The 17,160-nt window shown below is 41.5% G+C and overlaps 1 protein-coding gene across 1 annotated transcript in view; it reads right to left on the bottom strand.

Annotated features, from left to right (window-relative positions):
* TMTC2 (transmembrane O-mannosyltransferase targeting cadherins 2) overlaps positions 1–17,160 on the bottom strand; it is a 370,418-nt gene that overhangs the window by 219,914 nt on the left and 133,344 nt on the right. The window lies entirely within an intron of this gene.

Here is a 17,160-nt window from a genome sequence, read left to right as displayed (position 1 = left end):
CCTAGATCTGAATGAATGAAATATTCTCATTGAATACTTTGTTCTGTACAAAGTTGAATGTGCTGACAACAAAATCACACATCATTAATGGAAATCAAATTTATTAACCAATGGAGGTCTGGATTTGGAGTCACCCCCAAAATTAAAGTGGAAAAACACACTACAGGCTGATCCAACTTTGATGTAATGTCCTTAAAACAAGTCAAAATGAGGCTCAGTATAGTGTGTGACCTCCCTACAACGCCTGGGCATGCTCCTGATGAGGTTGCGGATGGTCTCCTGTGGGATCTCCTCCCAGACCTGGACTAAAGCATCCGCCAACTCCTGGACAGTCTGTGGTGCAACGTGACGTTGGCAGATGGAGAGAGACATGATGTACCAGATGTGCTCAATCGGATTCAGGTCTGGGGAACGGGCGGGCCAGTCCATAGCTTCAATGCCTTCATCTCGCAGGAACTGCTGACACACTCCAGCCACATGAGGTCTGGCATTGTCCTGCATTAGGAGGAACCCAGGGCCAACCGCACAAGCATATGGTCTCACAAGGGGTCTGAGGATCTCATCTAGGTACTTAATGGCAGTCAGGCTACCTCTGGCGAGCACATGGAGGGCTGTGCGGCCCTCCAAAGAAATGCCACCCCACACCATTACTGACCCACTGCCAAACCGGTCATGCTGAAGTTTGTTTCAGGCAGCAGATCGCTCTCCACGGCGTCTCCAGACTCTAATCACGTCTGTCACATGTGCTCAGTGTGAATCTGCTTTCATCTGTGAAGAGCACAGGGTGCCAGTGGCGACTTTGCTAATCCTGGTGTTCTTTGGATTTGGCCAAACTCCCTTTCCAAACCCCATTTGTGGACGTCGGGCCCTCATACCACCCTCAGGGAGTCGGTTTCTAACCGTTTGTGCAGACACATGCACATTTGTGGCCTGCTGGAGGTCATTTTGCAGGGCTCTGGCAGTGCTCCTCCTGTTCCTCCTTGCACAAAGGCAGAGGTAGCGGTCCTGCTGCTGGGTTGCTGCCCTCCTACGACCCCCTCCACATCTCCTGGTGTACTGGCCTGTCTCCTGGTAACGCCTCCAGCCTCTGGACACTACGCTGACAAGACATAGCAAACCTTCTTGCCACAGCTCGCATTGATGTGCCATCCTGGGTGAGCTGCACTACCTGAGCAACTTCTGTGGGTTGTAGAGTTCATCTCAGGCTACCACGAGTATGAAAGCACAACCAACATTCAAAAGTGACCAAAACATCAGCCAGAAAGCATTGGTACTGAGATGTGGTCTGTGGTCCCCATCTGCAGAACCACTCCTTTATTGAGGGTGTCTTTATGATTGCCAATAATTTCCATCTATTGTCTATTCCATTTGCGCTACAGCATGTGAAATTGATTGTCATTCAGTGTTGCTTCCTAAGTGGACAGTTTGATTTCACAGAAGTTTGGTTTACTTTGAGTTATATTCTGTTGTTTAAGTGTTCCCTTTATTTTTTTGAGCAGTGTAAAATAATTGTACAATAGTTAATCCCCACAAATTGTGAAATTTCAGTTCTGTGTGTCAAATGCCTAAAAACATTAAACTAATCTGAACCTTCTAAAAAGATCATCTTGAAGCACCCACAGTGCTAACACATATCATACTACATGAGACCATTCACATATCACTTTTCCTTCCGGCATTAGGGCTGTATGTCTAATGGGTCTCCGGCTGCCCCTACCAGACAGACTTCAAGCTGTGCCATTGACAGGCCTCCTCTAATTTAAACAGACTCTTGGAAAGTCCAGAAAGGGTATGAAAAAAATCACTACAACGTACTTTGCAACCACCCGTTTTTCTCATTGAGTTGCCAATGTGCCCCTTTAAAACAAACCAAATTGGTACTTTAGTTAAAGCAACCTGGACTAAAAGCGACTAGGACAAAAAGCTAAACAAAGAATGGGTGTTATTCACACTGAATTATTTCAAGCAGTCTATGGTAATTTTAAATATTAAGAGTTTAAAATTAACAGCCTGCATTGAGATATAGGTGTTTTAGTTCAATGTTATGGTCCAGCATGCCTAGTCGGGGGTCTCCTGACCTAAGAGTATCAAGTCTTCTAGGCATGGAATGATAGAGTTGGCGATATATTGCAACGTCTATCTTTTTTCCATTCTTCAAGAACGACCTCTTTTAGAGTCTGGATGCTGGATGGAAAGTGATACTCAAACATGTCTCTTCAAAATTTCCCATAGATGTTTTGATTGGGTTCAAATCAGGAGACATAGTTGGCCACTAAATCACTTTCACTCTGTTCTTCAGATATGACACACATTTGTTTTAGATCATTGTCTTGCACGTCTACCAAGGGCACAGAGTGATGGTAGCATCATCTCTTTCAATATAGACAAAAAACCACTAAGGAACCAATGAAAAGTCAGTAAGATGGTAAATGGTTAAAAAATTAGATTTTATTATTCAAGTATAAAAAAAAAGTGTGTGTGTGGGGGGGGGGACATACAAAAGGAGAAGGCCGCAACACACAGATGGGTTAATAAAATTCACATGTGCCAAGAGGAGAAACAGAGGGGTGGAGACATGCTGCATGGTAGTAACAATAATGGATACATAGTGTAGAACCAAGGCTCAATGTATGAATTTATACACCGTATTTTGCATTTTATAAGACACACCCTAAATTTTGGGGTGGAAAATAGGGGAATTTTTTTTTTTAAATAAAATGGTGGTGTGTATTATAATCCGTTTTAACAGTAGCTTACTGGGGTCACAGGACGCAGGGTTGCGGCTTCAAGAGGCTGGCGGTGGGAGCAGGGCGATGCTGCAATGCCTTGGCGCTCAATAGATGTCGGGGGAGATGAGCGGTGTGAATATCTGATATGTGTATATCTATATATTATATACACACAATGTATATATTTAATGAGAGAGAGAATGTTTTAAGGAATTTTTATTACTTACTGCAAAGTCAAAAGTTTACATACACTAAGATTACTGTGCTTTTAAACAATTTTGGACTGCCCTTATGAGGTCATGTGTTTGGAAGCTTCTGATAGTGTTTTTTAGCAACATCTGAGTTAATTAGAGACACACCTGTGGATGTATTTTAATGCACACATGAAACACACTGCTTCTTTGTGTAGCGTCATGGGAAAGTCTAAAGAAATCAGCCAAAATATCAGAAAGAGAATTGTGGACTTGCACAAGTCTGGCTCATCCTTGGGTACAATTTCAAAATACCTGAAGGTGCCTCGTTCATCTCTACAAACAATTATATGCAAGTACAAACAAGATGGGAATGTCCAGCCATCATACCGCTCAGGAAGGAGAAGGGTTTGGTGTCCCAGAGATGAACGTGCTTTGGTCCGACATGTGCATATCAACCCAAGGACAACAGCAAAAGACCTTGTAAAATGGATTGCGGAAGCTGGTAAGATTGTGTCAATATCCAAGTGAAACGAGTACTGTATCAACTTGGGCTGAAAGGCCACTCTGCCAGGAAAAAGCCATTACTCCAAAAGAAACATAAAAAGCCAGATTAATGTTTGCAAATGCACACAGGAACAAAGACTTTAATTTTTGTAGACATGTCCTGTGGTCTGATGAAACTAAAATTGAACTTTTTGGGCATAATGACCATTGTTACGTTGGAATGGTGTTCTTAGGCTTCCAAGATTCTCCCTTTTTCCTCCAAACTGTAAAACACGGGGGTGGCAGCATCATGTTGTGGAATTGTTTTGCTGCAAGAGGGACTGATGCACTTTAACAAAATAGATGACATCATGAGAAAAGAAGATTATGTGGCAATACTGAAGCAACATCTCAAGACATCAGTCAGGAAGTTAAAGCTTGGGTTGAAATGGTTCTTCCAAATGGACAATGACCCAAAGCATACTGCCAAAATGGTAACAAAGTGGCTTAAGGATAACAAAGTCAATGTTTTGGAATGGCCATCACAAAGCCCTGATGTCAATCCTATTAAAAATTTAGGTGCGAGCAAGGTGACCTACAAACCTGGATCAGTTACACCAGTTTTGTCAGGAGGAATAATGGGCCCAAATTCCGACCAACTATTGTGAGAAGCTTGTGGAAGGATATCCCAAACGGTTTACCAAAGTCATTCAGTTTAAGAGCAATGGTACCAAATAGTAATGAAATGTATGTAAACTTTTGACTTTGCAGTAAGTAATAAAAAAACCTTAACGCTATGTGCCCATGATTCAGAAATGCTCAGGATTTTTTCCTGAGCGTTTCTGCATCTCCCAGGAAGAAAAAAACGCATGCGGATTGTACATGCGTTTTCCTGCCAGGGACATGCGGAAGTTCTTCACTTGCATTTCCGCATGCGGGTTGACAAGCGCTTTCCAAGCGATTTTAGCATCACTTGGAAAGTGCTTTTCAACTTGGTCACACTATATAAATCTATGCAAACAGCATGGATTTATATACTGTGACCCGAGAGAATGTCAAAAAATAAAAAAATAAATATATACTTACCCTCCGATGGCCCGCGCTGTCTTGCTTCACCGTCCCGGCTGCCGGCAGCGGTAGACTGAAGGACCTGTGGACGTCAGCGTTGCGTGACCCGTCACATGATTAGGACGTCAGCGCAGGTCCTTCATTCCATCGCGAACTGCCGGCAAGCAAGGAGGACGAGCGCAGCGGGGGCCGCCAGAAAGTAAGTATATATTTATTTTTTATTTTATTCTTTTTTTTACAGTTTTCTATGGTACCCAGGTCCGGAGGAGAGTCTCCTCTCCTCTAGACCTGGGTACCATCCACACATTAGAACGCATGGAATGCGCATCTACATATACAGTGATGCGTAATCCATGCGGTCTAATGCAAGACAATGGTGGTGAAAACGCAGCACTTCCACAAAATAATTGGTAGTGCTGCGTTTTTTTCCGCAATGATAATACGAAGCGGAAATTTCCGCAGCATGTGCACAGCACATGCGGATTATCATTGGGGAACATGGCAGACCTTCTACCATGCGTTTTTCAAGCGTTTCTGCAGCGTTTTTGCCACTGCAGAAACGCTTAAAAAAAGCATCGTGGGCACACAGCCTTAAACATTTTCTCTCTCATATTAAAAATTATGGTAATCCTAATTGACCTAAAAAGGGGAAAGGTTTATTCTGATTTCATGTCAGATATTGAGAAAAACATGCATATGTGTCTTTTTATATAGTGTATGTATGTAAACTTCTGGTTTCAACTGTATATACAGTGCCTACAAGTAGTATTCAACCCCCTGCAGATTTAGCTGGTTTGATAAGATGCAAATAAGTTAGAGCCTTCAAACTGCAAACGAGAGTAGGTTTTATGAACAGAAGCATAAATCTTACAAACCAAAAAGTTATGTTGCTCAGTTGAATTTTATTAAATTTTAAACATAAAAGTGTGGGTCAATTATTATACAACCCCTATGTTTAATATTTTGTGGAATAACCCTTGTTTGCAATTACAGCTAATAATCGTCTTTTATAAGACCTGATCAGGCTGGCACAGGTCTGTGGAGTTATCTTGGCCCACTCCTCCATGCAGATCTTCTCCAAGTTATCTAGGTTCTTTGGGTGTCTCATGTGGACTTTATTCTTGAGCTCCTTCCACAAGTTTTCAATTGGGTTAAGGTCAGGAGACTGACTAGGCCACTCCAACACCTTGACTTTTTCCCTCTTGAACCAGGCCTTGGTTTTCTTGGCTGTGTGCTTTGGGTCGTTGTCTTGTTGGAAGATGAAATTACGACCCATCTTAAGATCCTTGATGGAGGAGCAGAGGTTCTTGGCCAAAATCTCCAGGTAGGCCGTGCTATCCATCTTCCCATGGATGCGGACCAGATGGCCAGGCCCCTTGGCAGAGAAACAGCCCCACAGCATGATGCTGCCACCACCATGCTTGACTGTAGGGATGGTATTCTTGGGGTCGTATGCAGTGCCATCCAGTCTCCAAACGTCACGTGTGTGGTTGGCACCAAAGATCTCGATCTTGGTCTCATCAGACCATAGAACCTTGAACCAGTCTGTCTCAGAGTCCTCCAAGTGATCATGAGCAAACTGTAGACGAGCCTTGACATGACGCTTTGAAAGTAAAGGTACCTTACGGGCTCGTCTGGAACGGAGACCATTGCGGTGGAGTACGTTACTTACGGTATTGACTGAAACCAATGTCCCCACTGCCATGAGATCTTCCCGGAGCTCCTTCCTTGTTGTCCTTGGGTTAGCCTTGACTCTTCGGACAAGCCTGGCCTCGGCAAGGGAGGACACTTTCAAAGGCTGTCCAGGCCGTGGAAGGCTAACAGTAGTTCCATAAGCCTTCCACTTACGGATGATGCTCCCAACAGTGGAGACAGGTAGGCCCAACTCCTTGGAAAGGGTTTTGTACCCCTTGCCAGCCTTGTGACCCTCCACGATCTTGTCTCTGATGGCCTTGGAATGCTCCTTTGTCTTTCCCATGTTGACCATGTCTGAGTGCTGTTCACAAGTTTGGGGAGGGTCTTAAATAGTCAGAAAAGGCTGGCAAAAGAGATCTTTAATCCACACATGTGAAGCTCATTATTCTTGGTGCCTGAACTACTTCTTAATACTTTTGGGGGACCAAACAGAATTCTTGTGGTTTGAGGGGTTGAATAATAAATGACACTCTGAATTAACTTTTAACGTTTTTAAAAAAAAAAAAAAAATTAGCTGCAGTGCATTTCCCACTTCCAGGCTGATCTACAGTACAAATGTCACAATGCCAAGTTAATTCTGCATGTGTCAACCAGCTAAAACTGCAGGGGGTTGAATACTACTTGTAGGCACTGTATATATATATATATATATATATATATAGAGTTAGGTCCATATATATTTGGACAGAGACAACATTTTTCAAATTTTGGTTCTAGACATTACCACAATGAATTTTAAACAAAACAATTCAGATGCAGTTGAAGTTCAGACTTTCAGCTTTCATTTGAGGGTATCCACATTAAAATTGGATGAAGGGTTTAGGAGTTTCAGCTCCTTAACATGTGCCACCCTGTTTTTAAAGGGACCAAAAGTAATTGGACAATTGGCTCCAAGGCTATTTCATGGACAGGTGTGGGCAATCCCTTCGTTATGTCATTCTCAATTAAGCAGATAAAAGGCCTGGAGTTGATTTCAGGTGTGGTGCTTGCATTTGGAAGGTTTTGCTTTGAAGTAAACATGCGGTCAAAGGAGCTCTCCATGCAGGTGAAACAAGCCATCCTTAAGCTGCAAAAACAGAAAAAACTCATCCGAGAAATTGCTACAATATTAGGAGTGGCAAAATCTACAGTTTGGTACATCCTGAGAAAGAAAGAAAGCACTGGTGAACTCATCAATGCAAAAAGACTTGGGCGCCCACGGAAGACAACAGTGGTGGATGATCGTAGAATAATCTCCATGGTGAAGAGAAACCCCTTCAGAACAGCCAACCAAGTGAACAACACTCTCCAGGAGGTAGGTGTATCAATATCCAAATCTACCATAAAGAGAAGGCTGCATGAAAGTAAATACAGAGGGTTCACTGCACGGTGCAAGCCACTCATAAGCATCAAGAATAAAAAGGCTAGACTGGACTTTGCTAAAAAACATCTAAAAAAGCCAGCACCGTTCTGGAAGAACATTCTTTGGACAGATGAAACCAAGATCAACCTCTACCAGAATGATGGAAAGAGAAAAGTATGGTGAAGGCGTGGTACAGCTCATGATCCAAAGCATACCACATCATCTGTAAAACATGGTGGAGGCAGTGTGATGGTTTGGGCATGCATGGCTGCCATTGGCACTGGGTCACTAGTGTTTATTGATGATGTGACACAGGGCAGAAGCAGCCGAATGAATTCTGATGTATTCAGAGCCATACTGTGTGCTCAGATCCAGCCAAATGCAGCCAAACTGATTGGTCGTCGTTTCATACTACAGATGGACAATGACCCAAAACATAAAGCCAAAGCAACCCAGGAGTTTATTAAAGCAAAGAAGTGGAATATTCTTGAATGGCCAAGTCAGTCACCTGATCTCAACCCAACTGAGCATGCATTTCACTTGTTAAAGACTAAACTTCAGACAGAAAGGCCCACAAACAAACAGCAACTGAAAACCACCACAGTGAAGGCCTGGCAGAGCATCAAAAAGGAGGAAACACAGCGTCTGGTGATGTCCATGAGTTCAAGACTTCAGGCAGTCATTGCCAACAAAGGGTTTTCAACCAAGTACTAGAAATGAACATTTTATTTACAATTATTTAACCTGTCCAATTACTTTTGGTCCCTTTAAAAACAGGGTGGCACATGTTAGGGAGCTGAAACTCCTAAACCCTTCATCCAATTTTAATGTGGATACCCTCAAATGAACGCTGGAAGTCTGAACATGAACTACATCTGAATTGGTTTGTTTAAAATTCATTGTGGTAATGTCTAGAACCAAAATTAGAAAAATGTTGTCTGTCCAAATATATATGGACCTAACTGTATACACACACACTCCTTATACTTATTTAACAGGATCAGTATTTTAATGGGACAAAACAGGAACCTAATAAATCAGGTATTTATAAATAGCTATCCATCTCAACTTGACTGCCATTCAAACCTCAAACATATCATTTTCTTTAAAAAGCAGTGCAAGATCACAGAGCTGCAAAACTCTGATTTTACAATGTAACTTTTCCAAATCAGGCTGGCATTGGTCATACTGCCCATTTCCTGTACCAATAAACTAGCCAAGGTTAAACTATTAAATCATATTGTATTATTATATCATGTCCTTTGCTAAAACTCCAAGGTGCCGAGATACACATCAAGATTATACAAGTGCAAGCAGAAGACTGAAGGTTATTCTCCAGGGAGAGTTTTATTCTTTGAGATGTGACTATTATATTTATACTGATACTTTAGGAAGAAGGCTTTCCATTAAACCAGGGTAGAATTTAATCATTGACAGTTCGTAATGAAACATCATTTTATTGATTTTAATATAATTGTTGCTACATTTCTTCAATATACTGTATGTGCAATTGGACTGTGCTTGTCCAATATTCACAACTCTGAGGTTAAACAAATTAATAAATTGATTTTGATTCTTAATCTTTTTTCATGCTGCTGTGTCTGTGATCCGCAGTCAATTAAAATGTAAATTAATTTGGCATGAGTGACGCCATACCCAAAAGAGATTCACTAAATACCAAGACGCAAAGCAGATGCAGGATACCAAAAAAGACCTGTTTATAACAACCAATCCCATCCTGTTATATTTTTCCAGAAAGAAGAAAGCATAACGCTAAAGTATCAAAAAAGACAGTAGCTTCTAACAGATAGCGACACCACAATGTAAACCTACATGTTGGTGATTTTTTTTTGGCAAACTAAAAAATATTATACCCAAGAGAACTTGAAGTAAAAGAGTCAATACATCTTACGTGATCATCAGCTGACAGCTAACTATCCAGACAACCCATATACATACTCACCGCAGCCATGTGGAGAGCAGTGTATGCCACTGATGATATAGGCTACCCCGATGGACAGTGCAACACCCCCAACCAGTGAAGTTAACTCAGGATGAAGTGGAAATACTTTTAAAAGGAGTCTGTCACACCCAAAATTCAAATTAAACTACTTACACATTCTTATAGAGAACTTGGTACCTACAAAACTTATATCTGTAGTGCAGTTATTTTACATATGTAAATTAGGAGTTCTAGGTGCATCCACGCCATGGCCAAGTGCTCAGTGCACCGTTAAGCCCACCTCAATTACAATCCTCTGCACCTAACCTTAAGTTGCTTGACAGTACTCACTTTGGAGTGCTGCCTGATTTTTATCCCTGGCCATGCACGCACAGACACTGCAGGCGCGCTCTCATCCCCCTATCCTGGCAGCATCGGCTGCCCGTTACGGTATTATCCTGTGCGCTGTGAGTGGGCGCTGCAGGACAGGAAAGTGAGAACGCATCTTTAGTGTCAGTACATGCCGGTATTGGGAATCAATTTATGCAGTGCTTCAAATTGAGCACTGTCAATCAACATAAGATGTGGAGGACCCCTCATTTACATATATATTAAAAGAGCTTTATATCAAATGAAATAGATTCTGTACTACAGTTATGATTTTTGTAGGGACCAAGTGCCCTGTATGAATATATTAGTAGTTTGAGTTTTGGGGGTGACAGACTCTGTAATGTGGCTGAAGTCTTGAACATTGATGCTTGCTAAAAAGGAGTCATATGTGGAGACACGGGGGTCAGTGGGTGCTCTCGTCCACACCAGGGCTCATCCCACTGAATGTCCGCTATCCTTTTTCCCGTGGGCACAATACTACTCAGACAACACAGGGTGAGGGTAAAACAGTGTGGCCATACTTCATTGAACCACCAAACAGACAATAACGTATAGAATAGTCCCAGCAAATACACAAGATGGTGCAAATTACAGAGTCTTACCCTTCCGCTGACTCGCCAGGATTAGAGCAGCTGCGACTTCGGAGCTTCTAGGGCAGACTACCTCTCCAGTTGCACCCCACTTTTGGTGGGCACCCACAAAGAGGAGGTAACAACAAGCTTAGAAAGCTGACAGTCCATTGAGGCACGTGGCCAGGTGACCGAATGGTCCAAACCTGGCTCCTCCGAATGTCTCCATGGGAACAGACGACCAGATGGCCCCAGGCGACCAGATGGTCCCAACCTGGCTTCTTCGAATGTCTCAATGGGACCAGGCGACCGGATGGTCCCAACCTGGTTACCCCAAATGTATCCCTGGGGGTCAGGTGACCGGAGGGTCACAATCCTAGCTTCCCCAAAGATTTCCATGGGTTCAGTGATATTCAATGGAGCAGATCTGTGTTCTTCCAGCTGTGGCCGTGGTCCCCTAAGCGGACATCCGGTGGAAAGTCAAATCTGTGTTCCTCTTGATGGAGTCATGTTGTCCTAGCTGTTGCTCTGGCAATTAACTCGGATTTTTCTTGCAGAACGATAGAAATACATTTTTATACCAAATTTGTGGCTTAGTTCATCATTCACAGGACAGGGGGGGGGGATGTGGGATGAGTTTAACATTGTTTGAGCATTTAATTAATATGCATAGTTCGTCCTTCTCTGTTTTGCGAGTCAACAAGCCACAGGGCCCACAGAATGGTCAATCAACATATTTAACAAGCATCCATTGTTCAATGACCCTGCGTCCCTATCTTGCAAAGTTAGCAGACGATAAGTTGCAGTAAACATCAATTGAAGTGTCAACATCTAGGCTTATGCAAACAATAGTCTGTGTTTCTTGATAAACCAAAGAAAACACAATTTCCAAAGTTAACAAAGATAATAGTGTATGTATGACTCCTGGCCTACTGAATTTACGTCTGGATAATTCAAATCAAATGCTGTGTTGTCACAATATACATGATCAATCTCTTGCTCCTAGTAATCAATTAAAGAGGCATTAAAATTTAAGGGCTTAACATGTGTGAATGTATATGTAGTATAATGTAGGTGTATTCATATACTCACTAGTCTTCCTTGGATTCTAGCACCACTCTAGTCCTCTTGAGGGCCACGTGACGATTATTATGACTAGCCAGATCACATAGGGCTCTCTGTGTGCGGGCCTGAAGTCTCTATATGCACACATTAAGTATTTGCTGCAGACATTTCTGCAGAAAAAATGTGTCTCTTAGCAGGAAGAATGCTGCATAAAAACCTCACATTTTTGCATGCGTTTTTATTGGGTCTTTCCCCATTCATTAGAATAGGTGAAAAACGTTGCAAAAAAGCTGCATATCTGAAACTGCAGACCGAGAGTCTGTTACTTAAGAGGATCGGTGTAGCGATGGAAATGGGAGAAGATGAGAATTGGTTTGTATATTAATATACCTACCTTAAACTACATATATAGTGATACAGGTTTAGCCCATAGACATTTTAATGGGAGTGCTTCTTTAAGTTGCTCCTATAAGCTGCAAACATTCTGACAAAGGAAAGAAAACGATGGGTAGAAATATTCACATTTGATGATGCTGTTTTCTGACATGTTAAAGCCTATATCAGATTGCTCTCAACAAATTTTACAACCAAAAATCTGTCCAGTTCCAGAGCACAATAAAGCTAACTATAATGCCTAATAAAGCAGAATCAAACTTTTTTTCATCACTGTAATGCAAGAAAATCCTACAGCTATTAGCAAGGTAACTAGAGACTTAAAGGTTGAATATCTGAAAGAGTGCTGAGGCAGCATCTGAGCGGCTGGAGTATTACAATAAAAGCCACCTAATGCTTACATCACTTGTAATCTTATTTAGTATGGGAAAGCAGTTTATCAAGCTTACTAAGCAGTTCTAGGTGTAGCGCAAAGGAATTACACACTTAATAGAAGTGAAAGATTTCTGAAAACAATAAGGATTCATTGAAATTCCTCTAGTCAAACACCCAGCACCCTGGAAACTGATCGAACAGACAAACGCTCATCTATGTAAACCAGTCACATTTGCAAATTGAACAAAAAAAAAAAAAAAAAGAGTGCTGTTGGATAGATGTTGGACCAATTTGTCAGGTATCACACAATATCTCACTGTGCCGTCACGCTGTCCATATTTCGTCCGGGAATGCGAGCACACAATCCAGACTACTCGCTACGTGGATATTGGCAAGCGAACAGTGAGAGTATGGCGTCACACCTCTGGGTTCCAAAGCCTGGAATCCGTGTTTACGCCCTCAGTACCGTCAATGTCAGCTTCACGATAGCCCAATTTTTAAAATCCTCTGCCACCACTGGCCGATACAGGCCTGGCCAGACACCTGCGTTTAGGTAGCGTATATGGCTTCTGGGAAGCGAAAGATTACAGAACAAAAGAAACAGAACTATTAAATTTTATATTTAACACCATAACGCTCAATGACAGACACTGCACGTCATAAGCGGGTGTAAGTTACTGCTCCTTGCCGTGCAGTGTCCATCATATCTTTGAACGGTCACAGCGTGTAAACACGCTGTGCCTGTTCAGTGCCGACAGCTGAGGGGCACAAGAAGGGGTACAGGGACCCATGCCATCAGTCCCTGCACCCAGATAGCTGCGATCGGCAAGTCAAATCTGACTGACCGATCACAGCATGATGGAGCAGGAGACGCTGAAATTTCAGCGTCTGCTGCTCAGCGCTGCCAGTGCCTGGGCTCCCGCACTATACAGCCTGGAGCTGTGTCAGCCCCTGGCTGTTAACTTTCTGAACACGATCTTTCACTATAGGTATAATGTATTGCAATGTTAGTGCATTGCAGTACATTATACCTATGGAAAAAGTAAAAAAAGTAAAAGTACCATAGTGGGACTAAGTAAAAAAGTTTAAAAAAAAAAAATTGTAAAAATCTAAAAAAAAAAATGTAAAATAAAAGTATATTACACTAATAAATATAGATTTTTAGGTAAAAAAAATAAAAATAAACAAAAGTGTACATATATTTGGTATCGCTGCATCTAGAACGACCCGATCTATAAACGTGTCACACTAGTTAACCCTTTCAGTGAACAGCGTAAAGAAAAAAAAAAAAAAACTGAAACTATGACTTTTCATCATACCGCTGGAAAAAAGTGGAATAAAACGCGATCAAAAAGATGGATGAAAATAAAAATGGTACCGCTGAAAACGTCATCTTGTCCCGCAAAAAACAAGCCGTCAGACAGCTCCATCAGCCGAAAAATTAAAAAGTTACAGCGCTCAGAATAAAGCGATGCAAAGATAATTATTTTTTCTATAAAAGTTTTATGTAAAAGCAAAAACATACTGACCCGAAGAATAAAGCTGCCTTATCAATTTTACCACACAAGTAACAACAGCAACAAAAAAAATCCTGAATTGTTAGTTTTTGTTCAATCTGCCTCCCAAAAATCAGAATAGAAAGCGATCAAAAAATGTAATTTGCCCGAAAATGGTACCAATAAAAACGTCAACTCATCCCGCAAAAAAGAAGCCGACACATGACTGTAGACCAAAATATGAAAAAATTATAGCTCTCTAAATATGGCGATACAAACATTAGTTTTTGCAAAAAAAAGGGTCTTTTGTGTGTGACAGCGGTCAATCATAAAAACACAATATGAATCTGGTATCGCTGTAATCGCACCAACCCGAAGAATAAAGTAATCTAATCACTTTTATACTGCAGGAGGAACGACATAAAAAATAAATAAAACCAATTCTTCACCTGCTGCTGATTTGTTTATTCTGCCTCCCAAAGATCGCAGTATGGCTCGGCGCACCTTTATCCTGCACTCTGCACTGAGCGCTTACACTGGAGTTTCCGTTTAAATCTCGGAAATAAGTGATTCAGACAAAAACCCCTGACGGAAGATTCCCTATAATGAGGCAGATGGAGGCACTATGGACGCCGTCTGACCTATGATTTGGCGGTGTCCATCTTTTTAAGCGTAAATAAAAGCGCGGTCAGCCACTGTTTTGTGCACCTCTGAAAAGAAAGACACCACTGACCAGAGGCCATACGGAGTCCAGAGTAACTCTGCTGCCTCATCTAATTATAGTGAATGGATCCTTCAGAGGTTTCATCTGAATCACGTCATTCGGAGATTTAGATGGAAAACCCAAAGTAAGTGCTCAGCGTAGAGCGCCGGATAAATGTGATCTAAAATGTTATGTAAATTGTTCCCAATAAAAGCTTCACATAAAAGCCCCCACTCAGGTTTGTCACATGTTAATGGAAATATATGGGGCTTCCATGTTACGGGTAGTACAAAGGCTCTGGAAAAGCTAAATAGCTCCTCGCCCCCCCAAAAGAAATTCAGCAAATTCTGTGCTCCCAAATCCAAATCCCCCCCCTCCCTTCTGAGCACCGCAGTGTGTCTAAACCACATTTAGTGTCCACATGTTTGGCAGGGGTATAATTTAAAAAATGGGGTCACTTGAGGGGGGATTCAGGTCTTCTAGCATTTAGGGGCTTTGTATATGGAGTCCGCAAACTATTCTAGGAAAATCTGCGCTCCAGGAGGCAAATAGCGCTCCGTCCCACCCGAGTGTCGTGGTATGGCTGAGCAGTACTGTAAAGCCACATATGAGGTATTGCCACATTTAACAGAAATTATGTGCCAAATATTGGTGCCATTTTTATCCATTATCCCAGTGTGAAAATGTAAAATCTGGGGCTAAAACAAAATTTTTGTGGCAAAAATGCGGTAATTATTTTTTACTCACTGCCCAATGGTATAAAATTCCATGACACATGCTTGGTGTCAGTATGATCACTATGTCTTGACAAAGAACGCACCTTTTGCGTTCGAAACGCGTTGCCCTGGCTATACGCCATGACTATGGAATCTGAATTTTAAATTTGCCTACAATAAAAGAACATTTTTTGGACTATTCATGAGGCTGGATACCCTTTCTTTCTACATTTTCTAGAATTTTGCGAATGATCACTGTACCCCTAGATGAATTCATTGAGAGGTGTAGTTTGTAAAAGTTGGGGCTAAGAGAAAATTTTTGTGATTTTTTTTTTATTTTCACGGCTCTACGTTATAAACTTCTGTGAAGCACCTGTGGGTTCAAAGTGCTCATCACACATCTAGATAAGTTAATTGAGGGGTCTAGTTTCCAAAATGGGATCACTTGTGGGGGGTTTCTGCTGTTTAGTCACATCAGGGGCTCCCCAAATGCAACACGGCGTCCGTTAATTATTCCAGCAAATTTTGAATTCAAAAAGTCAAATGGCGCTCTTTCCCTTCCGAACCCTGCCGTGCACCCAACATATTTGGTATCAGCATGCTCAGGAGAAATTGCACAATACATTTTGGGGTCCATTTTTATCTGTTACCCTTGTGAAAATAAAAAAAATTTGGTCTAAATTTAATTTTTTGTGAAAAAGTTAAATGTTAATTTTTTTTCTTCCTCATTGCGTCAGTTCCTGTGAAGCACCTGAAGGGTTAATAAACTTCTTGAATGTAGTTTTGAGCTCCTTGAGGGGTGCAGTCTTTGGAATGGTGTCACTTTTGGGTATTTTCTGTCATATAGACACCTGAAAGTCATTTCAAATGTGATGTGGCCCCTAAAAAAAATGGTTTTGTAAATTTTGTTGGAAAAATGAGAAATCGCTGGTCAACTTTTAACCCTTGTAATTTCCTAACAAAAAAAATTTTGGTTCCAAAATTGTGCTGATGTAAAGTAGACATGTGGGAAATGTTATTTATTAACTATTTTGTGTGACATATCTCTCTGATTTCAGGGCATAACAATTCAAACTTTGAAAATTGCAACATTTTAAAAATTTTCACCAAATTTCTGTTTATTTTACAAATAAACGCAAGTCATATCAAATACATTATACCACTATCATGAAGTACAATACGTCACATAAACATTCTCAGAATCACGGGGATCCGTTGAAGCATTCCAGAGTTATTACCTCATAAAAAGACACTGGTCAGAATTGAAAAAATTGGCCTGGTCATTAACCTACAAAGTGGCTCGGTCCTTAAGGGGTTAATCCAAAAGGGAGGCAGTGTTTAAGAAAAAATATATATAAGGATGTTACAAAGGAGACATTAAAATACATAGGCAGTTACATAAAAGAAACAGGATAAAAGAAGACAACTTACACTATATAATTGTGGAGAAAATTCAATATAGGTGGAGGAAGGGCTCTCCAGTTTGATTACGCTGTTATCGAACAGGACCCGTTTGCTTATAATCCTTATACCCACCTGGCAATAGGAATCGCTGTTCCCTACCTAACCTCTCTAACTCACCTCTCCCTCTTTCTGACCACAAGCTACTTACATTCTCTACCTTCTCCTCTCCAGGGCAACAATCCCCACTCCACAAACTTGCACACGCTCGCCGAAATCTTAAACACCTTGACCTACAGTCACTCTCTGAATCCCTTCTCCCTCTTACAGACAGCAGGTCCTTACATGATGAATATGTTGCTACCACTTTATACAACACCACAACAGCTGCAGCTCTCAATTCGGTCGCCCCCCCCCCTCACACATACCAAAGCTCGCACAATCAGCAGGCAACCCTGGCACACCAGCCTAACTAAAGAACTGCGATGAGCATCCAGGGTTGATGAGCGTAGATGGAAAAGGTCTCACTCCAATGAGCACTTCATCACATTCAAACAGTCCTTCACTACCTTCAAGTCCACACTTACTGCAGCACCTAC

The sequence above is a fragment of the Phyllobates terribilis genome, unplaced genomic scaffold (assembly GCF_046119375.1).
Source record: "Phyllobates terribilis strain yellow unplaced genomic scaffold, ASM4611937v1 Scaffold_11__3_contigs__length_659146591, whole genome shotgun sequence".
Taxonomy (NCBI): domain Eukaryota; kingdom Metazoa; phylum Chordata; class Amphibia; order Anura; family Dendrobatidae; genus Phyllobates; species Phyllobates terribilis.
The sequence above is the reverse complement of the archived record's forward strand: the minus strand, read 5'-3'. Positions and strand labels throughout refer to the sequence as shown.